The following is a 16192-nucleotide window of genomic DNA, read 5'->3' on the forward strand; positions in this document are numbered from 1 at the left end:
GCATTCGTTTGTTGTTTTTTTTAAATCGTTTGCATTTTTTTCTCAGCATATATAATATTCTCTCCTCCAATACATCTTCTTTAAAATAATTTGTTTATGTTATGTAATTTCCGTCTTTATTTCTAAAATAAATGTTTACTTCTTCTAAAGTCCTCAGTCGAATTGCTTACAACCACAGTTTAAGGACCGGATAAATTCGTAATTTGCTTTTATAACGATTTTTTTAAGTTTATTTCTTTAAAAATTAACGAATGACTAAATCGAACATTTCTTTCAATAATTTGAATAAATAATTAGTTTTCTTTACCCCTTTCCTCAAAGGAATTACTACTTGCATATGCAAAACCTCTTTTCAGATTGCTTTTTTCATTCCTTTTGGCAACGGAAGGAACAACGTATCGCTACTTGTTACACCAAACGATTTTTTGAGATGAAAATGAATATACGCGGAAGAACTATTCTTCGGAGAAGAAAAAACTGATATTGATTGTCGATACCAAAAAAATTGAATAGCCTCGACTATTTTCGGCACTCAAAGTGGTCGAGATGTCGAAAAATTTCTAATTATTAAAAAAGAAGGCTTTTTTTCCGATCAGTCTAATTATATACCTAACTCATCAGGTTATGATACTTTTCGGAAAAAGGAAGTGCATCATTTAATTAAGTTTAAAGTATCTGAGTATATAAATAAAGTCAACACTGTTTATCCCTTTATTATATAAAAATTACTTGTCATTCAGAAGATATTAAACACTGCGGTAAGTATTTATCTTAGTTTTCTGATCTTAATGCACCAAAATTGAAAACTAGATCAATACTAAGTCCAAATACCAATATTTATTAGACGTCTGCCCTTTGTCAAGTATTTTTTATTACTATGTTTTAAAACAAAATGGCTTAAGGTTCAAACGCAAACTAATTTTCGGATTAAAGTTTCTGTTCTAAGATTTTCGATTCCGAAAAACTAAATTCAAACTTTTTACGCTTAATATATGAAGTGCCGATATTAATTCAAAATCATTAGTCGTAATACTATTTATAATACAAAAAATTGCCAAAAATTTACTAATAAACAATAACTTGAATTCTAAAACTGCGATACAATTCCAAATCTTTCCGAGGCTTTTCTTTATATTTTTTACGCATATAAGTACTGTTATTTTAACAAACAAACAAAAAAAACTCTGGAATAACTATGGCAGTATTGTGGTCGGTGCGAACTGAGAGCAGCATTAGTACGACCAGTCAACGCTGAATACGAACCTATGACTGGGAGGTGAACGTTCTATTCCTTGAGCTAAACAGCTCTATTGTCTCAGTATAGAGAAAAATCTCGTGCTACTTTAATCTTAAAAGTTTTATCTTATAAAATAATATTTGAATGTAAAAGCGTTTAAAAAAAATAGTACACCCATACGTAAACGTTTGACAAGTTAACTTACGACAATATATCTGAAGAAAGATAATTAATTGTCAGGTAGAGTATTAATTTGACAATGTAATCAAAAAGCAGTTTCATTTATACTATTTTTAAAACAATGAAATATCTGCTAAAAAATAAGAGCATGTATAGAATATATTTGCGGAATGATTTTTTTTAAAAAAAATAAAAGGTAGAATTATCATACAGCAAGCAAAACTGCGGGACAAAAACTATAATTTAAACTAATGGTTTCATTATGATGAAAATCATTGCAAAACAGTTTCGTTAACAAAAGAGCTTTAAACTGTCAAATATACAGAGATAGTCTTACAAAAGAACTGGGATTTTTTTGCAATGTAGACAAAACCACTTAAACTATAATATGAAAAACGATGAGAATAAAAGAAAACGAAAATGAAATGATGGAACTTGTGTAAGACACAGGAATAGAGAATTACAATTTTTTCAACAGTCAAATGAGTTTCATAAATGCTTTGTAAGAATAAGGGACTGAGCTCCCTGTTTGCTGAAGCTCACCAAACTCGATGACTGCTTCGCTATAAATGCTATTTGGCATAAAAGAGTTTTTTCCACGAAAGTTAAAACTATTCATTTGAAATATATGTACTGAAAAGAATTCTATAATTGATTAAAAGCTTCTTTCGCTTCAAAAATTGTATCATCTTCATATTTTCGAACAAATGTAGCTTTTAATCAAATATATATTTCCACTTCTGTTGTTGGGATAATTTATTGACTGTAGGAATTCTATTTGCTTGCTTTCGTACCCTTACTTTCCACTTCCAAACATTTCCCTTATTACTGTAGTAAGGACATTAAAATAACATTGAAAATTAGAAATATGACAATTTGGCGAGTTCATAATCAGAAATTTAATATATTCGACTCTTATTCAAATTTCATGTACTTCGAACAGGCTGATATATTAAATACAATTTGTCGATGCGTCACATTATGCATAAAGCTTATTGTTAAGTTCTTAATCATCTAAGAAGTCTCTTCGACACCAATTAATAATAATACATTACTATAATTTGCACCAAAAAATTAATATAAAACTGTTAATAAGTTTGGAAACCGATTTAAATAAGTTTCCTTAAAATATCGCGTAATAATAAGGTAATATGATAGAATAGCGTTTTAATAAAAAAAAGGAACTCCTTTAGTTTTGAACTCTTAATTCAGGGAGAAATCAAAATCAAAAACGTAATAATAACAGAGTAAATAATAACAGAGTAAGCAGAGAAAAATAAATATTACAGCTAAAATACCTTAAAATTTGGAATGTAAAAATATAATAAATTGAAAACGATACATTTTTGACTAATATTAATTTTATCCCGACGAACGCAAAAAATTCATTTAATGAAAATTAATCTGGTAAAACTGAATTCAATCATGTGTCCAATAAAAATACACCAACCGCAATGGAAAACCATTTTTACCATTATGTTTTTATGATACATAGAGAAATTGTAGCATCTTATTTTCCATGCAAACCTAATCAAACTGTAAAAAAAAAAAAAAAAAATGCTTTTCTATTAAAGAATTTTATTATATTCTAATAATTTTTTTTCCTTTTTTTTGCATTAAAAACTTTTTATAAGACATCAAAACTCTTCCGTCATGCAACAATAAAAAAATTTTAAATAATTATTCAAAAATGATTGCCAGCTATTTTTAATCATTAGTAAACAGATAAAATTAAACGCTCACGCTAAATTGATAGAACAGTGATTTTCACCTACAATAATATTCCCGATATGCAGGTTATATTTTTATAAAGTTTGAAAATAAAGCTTTCAACTCCTGTTATTTAAAAATAATTAAAGTGTTATGGTTGTATTATTAAAACATTACCCAAAATTTAAAAATAATCAAGAATGTATCTGCAAATAACTGTTTAAGGAGTGCAGAACATTCTTATTTTTTTTTCCTTGATTTATTATTTTTCTATAATTCTTGTAATAGTATAAGCCATATTTTTTTTAAAAATTGAGTATTGTGTCATTTAAGGGAAATTAATAATGTTTGAAATTCTTAAATTTAAATTATCTTTAAAGCATTAAATTAAATTGTAATCACTGAAATATATTTGATAGGTAAAAAATAAGATACATGTACAAAGAGAATTTTTTCTATGCTCTTGCCAACCAGGATCATCCCATGAAATTAAAACAAAATAAATTGAAAATATGTGAAAAATTTTGAAAGCTAATTTATTTTTATTTTTAAATACAAGAACAACAGAAAAATACTTCCGAATTCTGGCTTTACGATCTTCAGTTCAGGAAGAACAAATAAGGGATAAAAATCCTTGAAGCGAATCACCCTAAATAAGAAAGAATTCTGAGCTAAATGATTAAAAAAACATTTAAGGGAATTCCGGCCCTCTGAATCACATGACTGGCAAGAATAAACACAAAGCATTTCAAATTGACTTTTTTATCAAATATGAAGTAGACTTGTGCTGAATGATATCGGAGCTTATACAATATATTTTTTGTTATATTTGTAATATTTTTAAATTTTAAAAGAAATTTTAATTGATTTTGCATAATCAGCATTTTTCAACCGAAACTGAATTTAAAAAAACTCACTATAATATCGTAACCAACAGTTGTCGTAATGGATAGTATTAACGATATTTTCGTAAATAAATTAAATTACGTTTAACCAAAATTAAATTAATTAACACTTACTATAATATCGTATCCAACTATTATCGCAATTGATAGTATTAATGATATTATCGTAAATAAATTAAAATGTGTTTAACAAAAATTTAATTAATAGACACTTACTATAATATCGTATCCAACAATTATCGTAATGGATAGTATTAATGATATTATCGTAAATAAATTAAATCATGTTAAACCAAAATTAAATTAATAAACACTCACTATCATATCGTATAAAAAAATTTAATTATTGTCTGTACACATAATCAAAATTGCTTTAACCACAATTAAAGAAACATTCTTTATAATATCGTATCCAACAATTATCGTAATGGATAAAATTAATGATATTATCGCAAGTAAATTAAATTATTGTCTATAATTGTCGCTTAATCGCTATTAATTGAAAGACATGGTATTCACCACAAATATTTTTTCTATATTTTTTTAAATATCACTATATTAGAACATATTAATGCATCGAGCGATTTATTTATTAAAAACTTTGCATTAGTGATGACCTACATTTTATATTTCTTTGCAATTTCTCAGTTAGCATCTGAAAGTAATACATACCATCATGTTAAATTCTCCACAGTGTGTAGTTTTAATAGGAAAATACTTTAAGAAAAACAAAGTTAATTTCAATTCGAAAAGTGAATTTCCTTTAAGTTAAATATTGAAAGAATAAAAAATCAAATAAAACAAATTTTCCTCAATTCAGAAACTTGTAATAATTTAATTTGACTCATTTTCGAGTTCACTAATAATGAATACAAAACATTAGTTACAATTACATAATAAAGAAGCCCGTTATTGCTTTTAAAGAATTCCGAAAAACACAAATCCTTTTTCAGTGCTTATCAGTGTAGTGATATTTCTTCACATTTCTGCCGATATTAAAATATTGTTCAACAACATTTTTAGATGAACCTTTATGAACCTTAAGGAATGTAAATAAAATCAGTAGAAATAAGAGCCAATACTTAATTTTCAAACCACATATTAAACATTACGCTGCATATCTGAATTTAATGCTTACAAAAAATTAATAATCATGATTATAGATTTGATGTTTCTGGATAATAACCACTGCTATAATGTTTGTTCTGTATGTTTTTACTCGAATTTTTAATTAAAAAAGGGGACAAAATTTGAATACTACTAAGCTTAATTTTATAGTAACAGTTTTACTATAGTTAGTATAAAATTATACGTGAATGTCAAATATATCAAAAACGCTTAAATTTTTTGAAAGACAATAATCAGAGTTTTCCATATCAAAAATTAATTCAACATCACACTATAAATAAATTCCTGTTTAAATCATAGAAAAAAGTATCTGCACTAAGGATGCTATGATTATTACCGTAAAATCTATTTTTAATCTACAATTTGCTGTGCACTGAGAGTTCCAGTAGTTTTTACCGTAACCGTAGTTCGATCCGGAATTTCTAACAATACAGTAAACGTATCCATGCGCAAGTTGCACTAACTATACTCAGAGGAGGAAGTTTACGATGTGAATTTTTTCTTTCAAGAATAGAAATTTTGAATTTGTTTTTAACTTTATTTTTTCAGTCATAATAAGCATCCTAATATATGAATATGCATATTGCCCAAAATTTACTTCCATGTTTATCAGGAAACCTTTTCAATCAAACAAATAAATTTTTAATGGAACTATCATTTATTCAAATGCTGCTGTTCATAAAACAAACTATCTGATTACTATGATTGGTGCAAGTTTAGTATGAATAAAATAATTCTAAATAAAATTTATTGAAATAAAATTTATTGAATTTCCTAATAGTTGAACAGTTTTTAAATAAACGAAAATAATTCAAGGTTTTCGGATTAATTTGCCCCTCCCCCTTTGAATGTATGGTTGCAGTCTGACTAATGATTGCACTACAAAAATAATTTTATTTAACATTTTTGTTTTGCATTTCTACTGAATTATTGCGCTATTCATTATAGATTTTGTTTTCAATAAGGAAAATTCGAAATTAAACCACATTTTTACTTGACCCATGTAAAATTCCATACATGGCTGTATTCAATTGATATTGTTAAAAACAAATTTTAACAATGTAATAAAAATGATTTCGAAATTTTAAGTTGTTATCTAAGGTTTCAAAAATGATAAGTCAAATAATACTTTTGTAAGATTGATACAAAATATATTAAAAGAAAACAATTGTCCATCTGCCTTCAAAGTATAATTTTTTTTTCTTTAATGAAAGTTAAGAGAAATTTTAGCCAATCGTATACTTGCTCAAAAATTTTATTTAGTATATTTAGCACATTTAGGTTTTTACATTTATCCACAAAAATATGTAAGAAATTTTAAATACAGATGCTTGTTGAATTCACAAAATCGTTGAATTTATACGAGTATTTTAAAATCCATGAAGTAAAGTTATTATTAAATCTTTATCTGAAATCACTAAGAATTTAATTATTTCCCCCACCACCCTTTGATTTAAAAAGATAATTCTATAAACAAAAAAACTCAAAAATGGACTTTGCCTGAAAAATTTGGAGAAGTTTTTATTTTCTGCACATTGTTTTGGGGTGCTAAAAACTAATCGACATTTTGCGACAAGCGTTTTTCTGGAAAATTTGTTTTGTTTTTTTGTATTATCCAAAAAAATCAGGAAAAATCCTTTTTTTAAGATAAAAAATTTCTGATGGCATAGTGGAAAGACAGGCAAAATTTTTGATGGCATATTTGAAAATTGGAGAAAATTTACCACAAGTTCTGCATCGAGAAAAAAGAAGTATGGTCGAAGCTACCTGAATGTGTAAAAATTTACCGTGTTTCTGGCTCCATAGAAACAAAAGAAGGTCGCTAATTTTTACCATAGCGATTCAGTGATGATCATGGTATAATTGAATTTAAAACAAACTTTAAAAATATGCTTTAAAATTTCATAAATGTTGTTAAATCTGGTACCTTTATGATAATACCTAGATACCTATACATGATACTTATAGATGATACCTATACATGATTCCTATAAGAGTATGACATAAAAACCGGTTAATTTACTTTTCATTTTTATGTTTTTCATTATATGTGTGGTAATAAGAACTCTAATTTCAAAAAGTCCGGAAAGTCCGGACATGAATAGGAAAATTACCAATTGAACGGTTTAATTGCCATGAATTTTAGATTTATTAACCAGAATTATGTTTTCTTTATCGGAATTGTCATTACCATATAGTACATTAATTTTAACCAGGATTTTTTTCTTCGTTTATACTTACAATTTGTCCGTAAGGTAAAAAGTTGAAGAATTATGATTATGGGGATACTGGCTATAACATTAGACCAACGGCTAGGGATAGAAAACAAGTTTGAGTAATGGAAGTTTGAAATTCATAAAACGTTCTCTTGTGTGATCTAATAATGTATAAAAAAATATTATTTTACTATTAGAATATAAATTACGAATGTTATACAGTTATAAACAAACAAGCAAATGTAATTACAGTTATAAACAAACATTTTCATCGGAACAAATATATATTAGACTAGATTGATTAAGCTTGTATATAGCATGGAAACAGTGTAATACATGATATCATTTAGTGTCTTAGTAAGTATATAAATAAGTCCCTAAATCAATGGTTTATGCAATGTCTTAAATCAATAACTTTTTTTTAAAGTAATCAAAAATTAATGTGTAAGAACATATATCTGCTGAATGTAAAATATTTATTCTTTCGGATTAGAATCTGGATTTAATCAAATCATATTAGTACCTGCAATTTTAGATTCCTAAAAAGTAAATGTTAACTCTTCAAATTAATTTCATATCACATTTCCTTCATTGTTGTTATTATTTGTCTGAATATATGCGTTGAGCAAAATAATAATAGTAAAACTTTTTATTTTTCATGTCTAACATTCACTTCTGTTTAGTTCGAAAAGATGATATCCAGTCAAAAGCTATTAATCTTAAGTCTCTTTGCTCTTATTTCGACATCTGGAGTTTTCAGCCATCATCACCATCAGCAGCAAGGAGGAGGATTAGGGGAAATTCTTGTAGCTGGTTTAATTGCAAAAATGTTGTCTGAGCATCATCACAAAGGACATCACCATTCACACCCAATCTTTATCCCGATGCCTGTGCATGGTCATCATAAATGATAATGGAGCTTCTTCAATTCATGAGCTATTCATGAACCAATTCATGTTACAAATAAGTGTTGTTTTTATATGTGTGTGCATAGATCATTTGGATGCTATTATGTACAGAGCTTTGTATAAATAGTTGCAAAATAATATGTATAATAATGTTATAAAGTCAGAAATATTATATAATGTCAGTAATTCAATAAAGATGTATTTGGCATATTACTTTGTTTTGATTTATAGGTAATTTTCACGCAGAAAGACATGCATAATTATTTATTTATTATATGCAGGGATTAAATTGAAGAAGTTCAATGTTTTGCCTCTCGGAAATATTTTAAAACATAAATTATGATAAGTTTAAAGAAATTTTGAAAATTTTTGAATTTTTTCTTGTGATGTACCGTTTTTAATTCTTATTTCATTATTTAAATATTCACTGATAGCTATTTATTAAATAGCATACTTCTGTTGAAAAAAATGTTTTTATATGGTCAACTACATCATTACTTTTTGTTTGATTGAAGCACTATAATTTGTAAGGTATACGTTTTGTTTTATAAAAAATCGAAACTGTAGGAAAATGGAAATTAATTCATTAGTTGTATTTAATATTATAAATGCAAAATGAATATCGGCTATTAAAATAAATAAAAGGAATGGTTTTTTTACTTTAAAAAAATGTACATCGACTACAAAAGTAGCTTGTTTAAATCATAATATGATTTAGTTAATGAAATAAACAATAGATAAAAGGACATCTTAAAAGAAATAATTATGTTTTACATGGTATTTTGATTTTAAATATATTCTCATGGTTTTCTTTATTCTAAAAATATTCTCCATTGTCTTAATTAATCAAAAGAGTATTCAAATATGCAAACAAAAAAAGCAAACAAAAGAAAAATAATGATTGATATTTTAATAACTTATTCACGTTTACAATTTATAAAATAATTAGTACTTAAAAATATATAAATCAAACTGTTTTCTTGCTAATTAAATATTAAGGAAATTTCTTTAATATTTAATCTTTTCTTCCGGCATGTATTCATACAAAGATTTTTCTCGTCAAAATTACATGAAATTAAATTTTATATATTTTTAAATTGTCTATTAAATTGTTCAATAATTTGTGCAAATAATCGCAATTAATCTGTCAACTAATTAATTGAAAAAACACTTCCTTTTTTTAATAAAAAAATATGCTGAAATATATTTTAAAATTGTTTCGGAAATATTTTTGTCCAAAGTATTAAGCATTAAATTTTTCAAGATTATATTTATTTCCTAACCCCTTTCATGCATATATTTTCAAATAATAAAGCGACTTTGTCTCTCAGAATAAATTACATCAAAAAAAATTTATATAACACTGGCAGAAAAATATAATTCTACATATTTAAGAAATATAGTTAATAAATATATGGTATAAAAATATAGTTAATAAATATAGGGTATAAAAATATAGTTAATAAATATAGGGTGTCCATGGAGATAACTAAGGTTAATAGAGTAATGCTGTTTTTTGCCATTTATGATTTATAATATATTATTACGTATGAACTTCAAACTCAGGATTTTGTTAATCATAATCAGTTTTTAATAAAAAAAAATAATTATTACACAATATTACAGTTAAATTCATGAACTTTTTACGATGACAAAACTATATGTGTCATTGCCTAAGTGAAAAACCTTCTCCAGTGTTTTCAACCCTGCCCAATATTTTTAAGACCAATTGCGATCAGCGATCAGCCCATGCCTTTAGCTTAGTTAGGAAGCATGAAAAATTGCTCAATTAGGCTAAAGTTTCTCAAACTTATAGTAATAAATCTATAGTAAAGCTATTTGTAATAAGACCTTTCAGATCGAAGGCCTTATGGCCATGTTCTTGAAATACATCAAGCTAATTGAGCAGTGAATAGAATATTTTCTTATTAGTCAAATGATATGTTGACTCACTGGAAAAAGGCTGAAAAATATCAGGCTGATTTAAGAAATAACGGAGATTTTTTTTTACTTAGCCTGGTGCGTTGAAAAATGACAAGAGACTGCTTGAAAAGAGTCCGGTTATTAAATTAATGTGCAACAGAAAGAAGCAGTGTTCCCCCTCTGTCTTTGAAAATTTAAACTTCAAACTACAACAAATTTCTTCATGAAATCGCGAAAGTAATCTTGATTAATCGTATACAGATTCTCATAATTTAATAAATAGTGGGAATTACCCTATATATAACAAAATCACCATAGTAAACAAAGTCACATTACTTTAAAATAGTTATCCAGTTTCATTTAACGATATGATTCTGGTTACGCTGAGAAGTTTTGAGTTAAATTTTAGTTAACAAAAAATTTATCTGATTTAATCTGAATGAGAAAACTGACCATAGTTATCTGATCTGACTAATCTGTAAATTTAATTTGACTTAGTAATACTTTTTTTTACTAATCTAATTAGAAGTTGGCAATATTTCATAAAAATTGACTTAATAAAATATTTTGAGATGGAATGTTTCATTTTCTTGCATGAAGCATTTTTATACCCATTTTTAAATAAAAAAATGATTGCGTAGCACTATTTTTATACATTTATTTTATTAATAAACATCACTTAGAATTATTAATAAATTGCATATTTTTCTTTTTCATCAACGAAAATGTACGGCAATGAGATTAAATTTATGTTTAATTTTTAACATCAATATTAAATTTTGTTGAAATAAATAATAAAGATATTGATTTTACAATGAAAAATTGAAATTTTCTGAACGAAAGTTATTTTCTTTTATATACCTCTTGGTTTAGTTACTAAAATAAAAAACAGATGGCAGCACAATCTGAAATTAAAATCTATGAAGTTTAAAAATAATTTGTATAAGTTTTTATTATAATTGGTTTATTAATTTAGGATGAATATAAAAATACAAATAAAAGTATGAAAACTGTGATATTTTTATCTATTTAAACTCTCTTAATGTATTTAAACCCTAGCTAGATTTTGACTTCAAAACAATAAAAAATTCCCAAGTTTTTATTCTGAAAACTTTCATTTTCATTTTAAAATTTAGAATTAAACAAAAATATTAAAAAGTTAAAAAATTCATTCCATTCAGTTCCATTCCTTAAATATATCATCTACTATCTGTCACGTAAATAAATTTTTTGTGAAAAATTTTGCTTTTATGTATCAATGTTTTTTATTTTATTTTTTTAACTTAATAAGATATAATTTTTAACTAGTTAAACATGTTAAGTTTTTGAAAATAAGTTTGTATGTGATGAATTATAATTATTTATTAAAACCAAACCATTAGAAATTATGAAAATATTTTATTATTTGAAAAGTGAATACAGCAAACTATAGATCAAATAATCNAAATCTTGTTTCAGAGTAATGTTCTATAAAATTAAAACAATTTCTTTGATATTTGCACTTTACAATTGGCATAAAAAAATTTTTTTGAATAATTTGCTCGAAATTTTCTTTAAAAATTTCCTTCAAAAGTATAAAAAATTTTAAGATATCTCTTGAACACATGTCAATTTATAATTTAGCATAAAATTAAATAATACTTCTGTTTGAATGATATTTAACAGATAATTCTTACTTTACAGTTGTAATCCATAAACATAGTTTTTAGAAAAGTGTCTGCAACATTGCCATGCACCATTTTCGCCCTTGCAGCAATCATCATTCTGGGCACACCAGACACTTCCTCCGCATTGCTTCAGACCAAATTTAGCTCCAACAACAGGCCTCTCCTGTTGGGTATTATTCTTTTTGTTGCACCTTTGGTGGTCCAAATCACACTCGTAGCCGTGAGGACAGCAATGAACAAGATCTGAGCAACAAACACCCATAGGTAGTGGACAACATAGATCGAACAAGATTGTCGTGCCGCATAATTTCATGCCAGGTGGACACTTAGCATCCACTATGCCAACAATTAAGAAGCTGAATAGCATCAATGACAGTATTTTTTCCTTTAAAAAAAGAGAGAATTGGGTTCAAGCAAACGTCTTAGAATAATATTTTCACATGGGTTTTCAAAGCTCTTTTGAAAAGGAAAATAAAAAAACACACAGTTTAAATACCTGACGCTTGAAGAAAAATGCTATAATTCTAAACTATAAATGCCGTGAAAAATTATCGTGACTTGATGGAAGAATAACTTAAATAGTTTAAAAATTATTAACCTTTTTTAAAAAAATCACCAATTTAGAGAGATTTTTCCATCTAGATGAAAATTATCACAGCCTTATGATCGTTATGTTTTATTCTCTATTTAAAATCACTGCCTAATTCTCATTTTTTTGAAAATTTTTATGACCATTATAATGCAGCATTAGAGTAAGCTTTTAAATATTAAAAGATTAGACCGCAAATGCTTTTCATTTTGTCACAACTGTAGTTCTCTCTATATTGACGTTTTGCAGCATTTTCAGAATGAACTTAGAGGGTTAATAATAGGCTAAACTTGACCTAACAGTCGTGAGTAACTGTTGCAAACTCACAGCAGTTATGAAAATAGCATGTTATTTGCAATAATCATTTCATGAGACTACCAGGCCTTCGAGAAACATCCTTAAGTTCATAATCAATCAACATATAACTAAAACTAACATAATTAGGGACAGATTTGAATAATTTATACAATTGTTGAATTTGGTGCCCAAATTAGCATGTTTATCCTTTTAGGAAATTATTGGGAGGAATAATAAAAACAATTTTCCACTAGACATTTGAATTTGGTTATCGTCCCAATTAGAACTTATTTTGACTCATTAACTTATAGGTAAAAAATCTGTTCTAATTTAATGGTTAAGTAGTACTTTATTATAAAATTATAAACAGCTTAATTTCTTTTATGTAATGTATTTGATATTGATATAAAAAGGTAAAAATGCGTCCTAATAGCATAAATCAGTAAAAAAAATGTATCGCTTTTTATTATACGTCCTGATACATTTTGAAAAACTTTTGGATTCATTACAAAACGATAAAGGATTTTTAATACAGAAAATTTATTACTATATCATGATTTATTTCTTGGATTCCCCCTTCTCTGTGATAATAGGCCTTACTCCTCCTCTAACTTTAAATGATTCCAAAAACTAGATGTGATGTGGGAACAGTTGTGTGATCTCAAAACGTAGGTAATGTGTGATGCGTAAACTCTAAAACTAATACTTAAAGTTCATTTTTTAAAATAATGTTGAATAATTTTTTATTAATAATTTTATTTTTTAAAATAGTATTATAAAATAATATTTATACCATTAAATATTCTTAAAAAAATTTAGAATAAAATTCACCGAATGTTGCTATAAGTTTTAACCTTCTTATCTTGACTCTAATTAGTAAATTTTGTGTGATCTCTAAATGTATTATGTGTGCATGCTGTGATGTGTGATCTCTAAAAATGATACTTAAAGCTCCTCTTTTTTTCAATAATGCTGAATAATTTTTTTATTAATAATTTTATTTTTTAAAATAGTATAGCAATGGATTATACTAATACCAGTAAGTATTCTTTAAAAAAAAAAGTAGAATAAAATTCACGGAATATTGCAATAAGTTTTAATTTTTTTATCTTGACTCTAATTAATATTTTTTGTGTGTTCTCTAAATGTATTACGTGTGTATGCTGTGATGTGAGATCTCTAAAAATGATACTTAAAGCTCACTTTTTTCAATAATGTTGAATAATTTTTTATTAATAGTTTTACCTTTCAAAATAGAATTACAGTATATTATATTTATATTAACAAAAAAGATATTCGCAAAAATTTAGAGTAAAATTCTCGGAAAATTGCTATCAGTTTTAACTTTCTTATCTTGACTCTAATTAGTATTTTTTACGTGATCTCTAAGTGTATTATGTGTGTATTTTTATTAGTAGTATTACCTATTAAAGTGGAATTACAGTAGATTATATTTATACAAAAAAGCTAAATATTCGCAAAAATTTAGAATAAAATTTTCGGAATATTGCTATCAGTTTTAACTTTCTCATCTTGATTGTAATAAGTAAATTCTTTGAGTAGTATTCGGATTTACCTTACTTACATCATTTACCTATCCTAAAACTGACTTGTCATAGGTTGTGATAGTAATATTTATAGTCGACTGTATTTAGATCTCCAATCTAAGACTCATGAACCACTAGTAAATATGATTATCGTAAGATCAATATTTTTTTAATCTCTTCCACAATTTTGTGTGTTTTAATTAACTATACCATCCAAAAAGAATTTTTTTAAATTTCTGTCATTAAATTTTCTTTGATTTTTTTGTGTACTACATATTTAAACCAAGTAGATTGACTCATAATTTTCAAGATACTGCAAGATACAATATCTTAAATTAGATATTGTAAATTTTAAAATAGGATAAAAACTATTAAACTTGTATCATTTTTTTTCTCTTTAAACTTATGACAAATATTTTTGGGTTAAATAAATCTTTTATACTACTTAAATACCTCAAAAACTGTTATCTGCAGTTAATTAAATTAAAATAAAAAGGTAATTAAATGTCATTAATAAAACCATCTAACAAAACGTAAAAAAAATCGCTTCAACTTATTAAAAGAAAAAAATTAGAGAAATCACCCGTTATTTTCCTGCAAAAAGGTCCAGAATCAAAAATAGTAAAAAAATATTTCAAATTTTAAAAATGAAGCATAAACTTACCATTTTGTTAAAATGTGAGAAAAATTGGCACTATACGATTTTACGAAACAATGCAAAAAAGGAACATAAAAACTCAAATTTTATTGCAGTATTTATATTTCAAAAATATCAGAAGTAGTTCCTTATTTACAAAAACAAACATTATATCATTCGTTAAAGATAAAACAATGAATGATCTCGGAAAAAAGTAGACCTTGACTTGATAGGTGTGTTTGAAAAAATTCAACTCAGATAAAAGTACCTTTCGAAGTACTATTATCAAAGCTGAAGGAACTTGAAAGTGAAACAAAAAGAAAGTGAAACAAAAAGAAAGTGAAACAGAATGTATCTAGTTTCACTTAAAAGGTAGCAGATTAAAATAGACAAATAATAAATTGTTTCCTTTTTTTTCCAATGCCCTTTTGGGGAATGACCTATGATATACTGGCATCTAAAGGGCAGATTTATTTGCCACTTTTCCATGGGCGCCATATTAGGTGGGCCAATGTTGCTCCCACAGTAAGGACAGATATTACAGAGAATGAAAGAACTTCCATGCCTTGCCCGGGATGCGAACCCATAACCTTCCTCATGCAAGACCAGTTCCCTGGCGCCAAAACAGGCCGGTCGGCAAGTGTTTCTTATTGAAATTATAAAACAGCATGGTTTTAAAGTTTTTAAAGCATTTTTTAAAACTGCATGCATTGTTTCAAATTTTTTTAACTACTGTACCGTGCAAAACGTGCGAAAACGTACATTTCGAATTTCTTGCTGATGACTTATATAGATTTGAAAACATTTCGTGCTAAAGTTGAAAAAAAAATCATGGAGAACGCTTGTTAATTTGAAGTTTCAGCCTTTTTTTAAGTTAAATATGGGGAAAACGATGTAAATTCTTACGTTACGTTTGAGATAAAAACATAATTTACTTCACCATTTGAAAAATAGTTAATAGCATCGTTTTTTTTTTTTTTTTTTTTTATTTTTTTTTTNTTTTTTTTTTTTTTTTGAAAAGAGTAAAATAAAACTCCGAATTTTGAAATTATTTGTGGCACGGAATCTCATTAAAAACAAAACATATTATACTTTCATTATCTTCGAAAATTTAGAGAGAATCTAAGAAGAAAGAATATAGTATTTTGTAAGGTTAAACATTCTACTACTTTAGTTAGAATTTTATGTTTGTTTTATAATTTTGTAACATTGCTTTTTTTCTGTTACTAATTATTAATTATTAAGCTA

General features: G+C 26.1%; 1 long non-coding RNA gene and 1 other non-coding gene across 2 annotated transcripts; one reads left to right on the top strand and one right to left on the bottom strand.

The window, feature by feature from the left end:
* LOC122270422 (uncharacterized) lies at positions 1 to 8497 on the top strand. Its single transcript, XR_006225791.2, has 2 exons — positions 1 to 758; positions 8060 to 8497. It is a non-coding gene; the product is annotated as an uncharacterized lncRNA (long non-coding RNA).
* A 3385-nt stretch (positions 8498 to 11882) lies between these two features.
* LOC122270417 (uncharacterized) lies at positions 11883 to 15164 on the bottom strand. The gene is made up of 2 exons (XR_011636140.1): positions 14972 to 15164; positions 11883 to 12259 (listed from the first exon to the last, which is right to left on the bottom strand). It is a non-coding gene; the product is annotated as an uncharacterized protein (transcript).
* Between the last annotated feature and the right edge of the window lie 1028 nt (positions 15165 to 16192).

Source organism: Parasteatoda tepidariorum, chromosome 2 (assembly GCF_043381705.1).
Source record: "Parasteatoda tepidariorum isolate YZ-2023 chromosome 2, CAS_Ptep_4.0, whole genome shotgun sequence".
In the NCBI taxonomy this organism is placed as follows: Eukaryota; Metazoa; Arthropoda; class Arachnida; order Araneae; family Theridiidae; genus Parasteatoda; species Parasteatoda tepidariorum.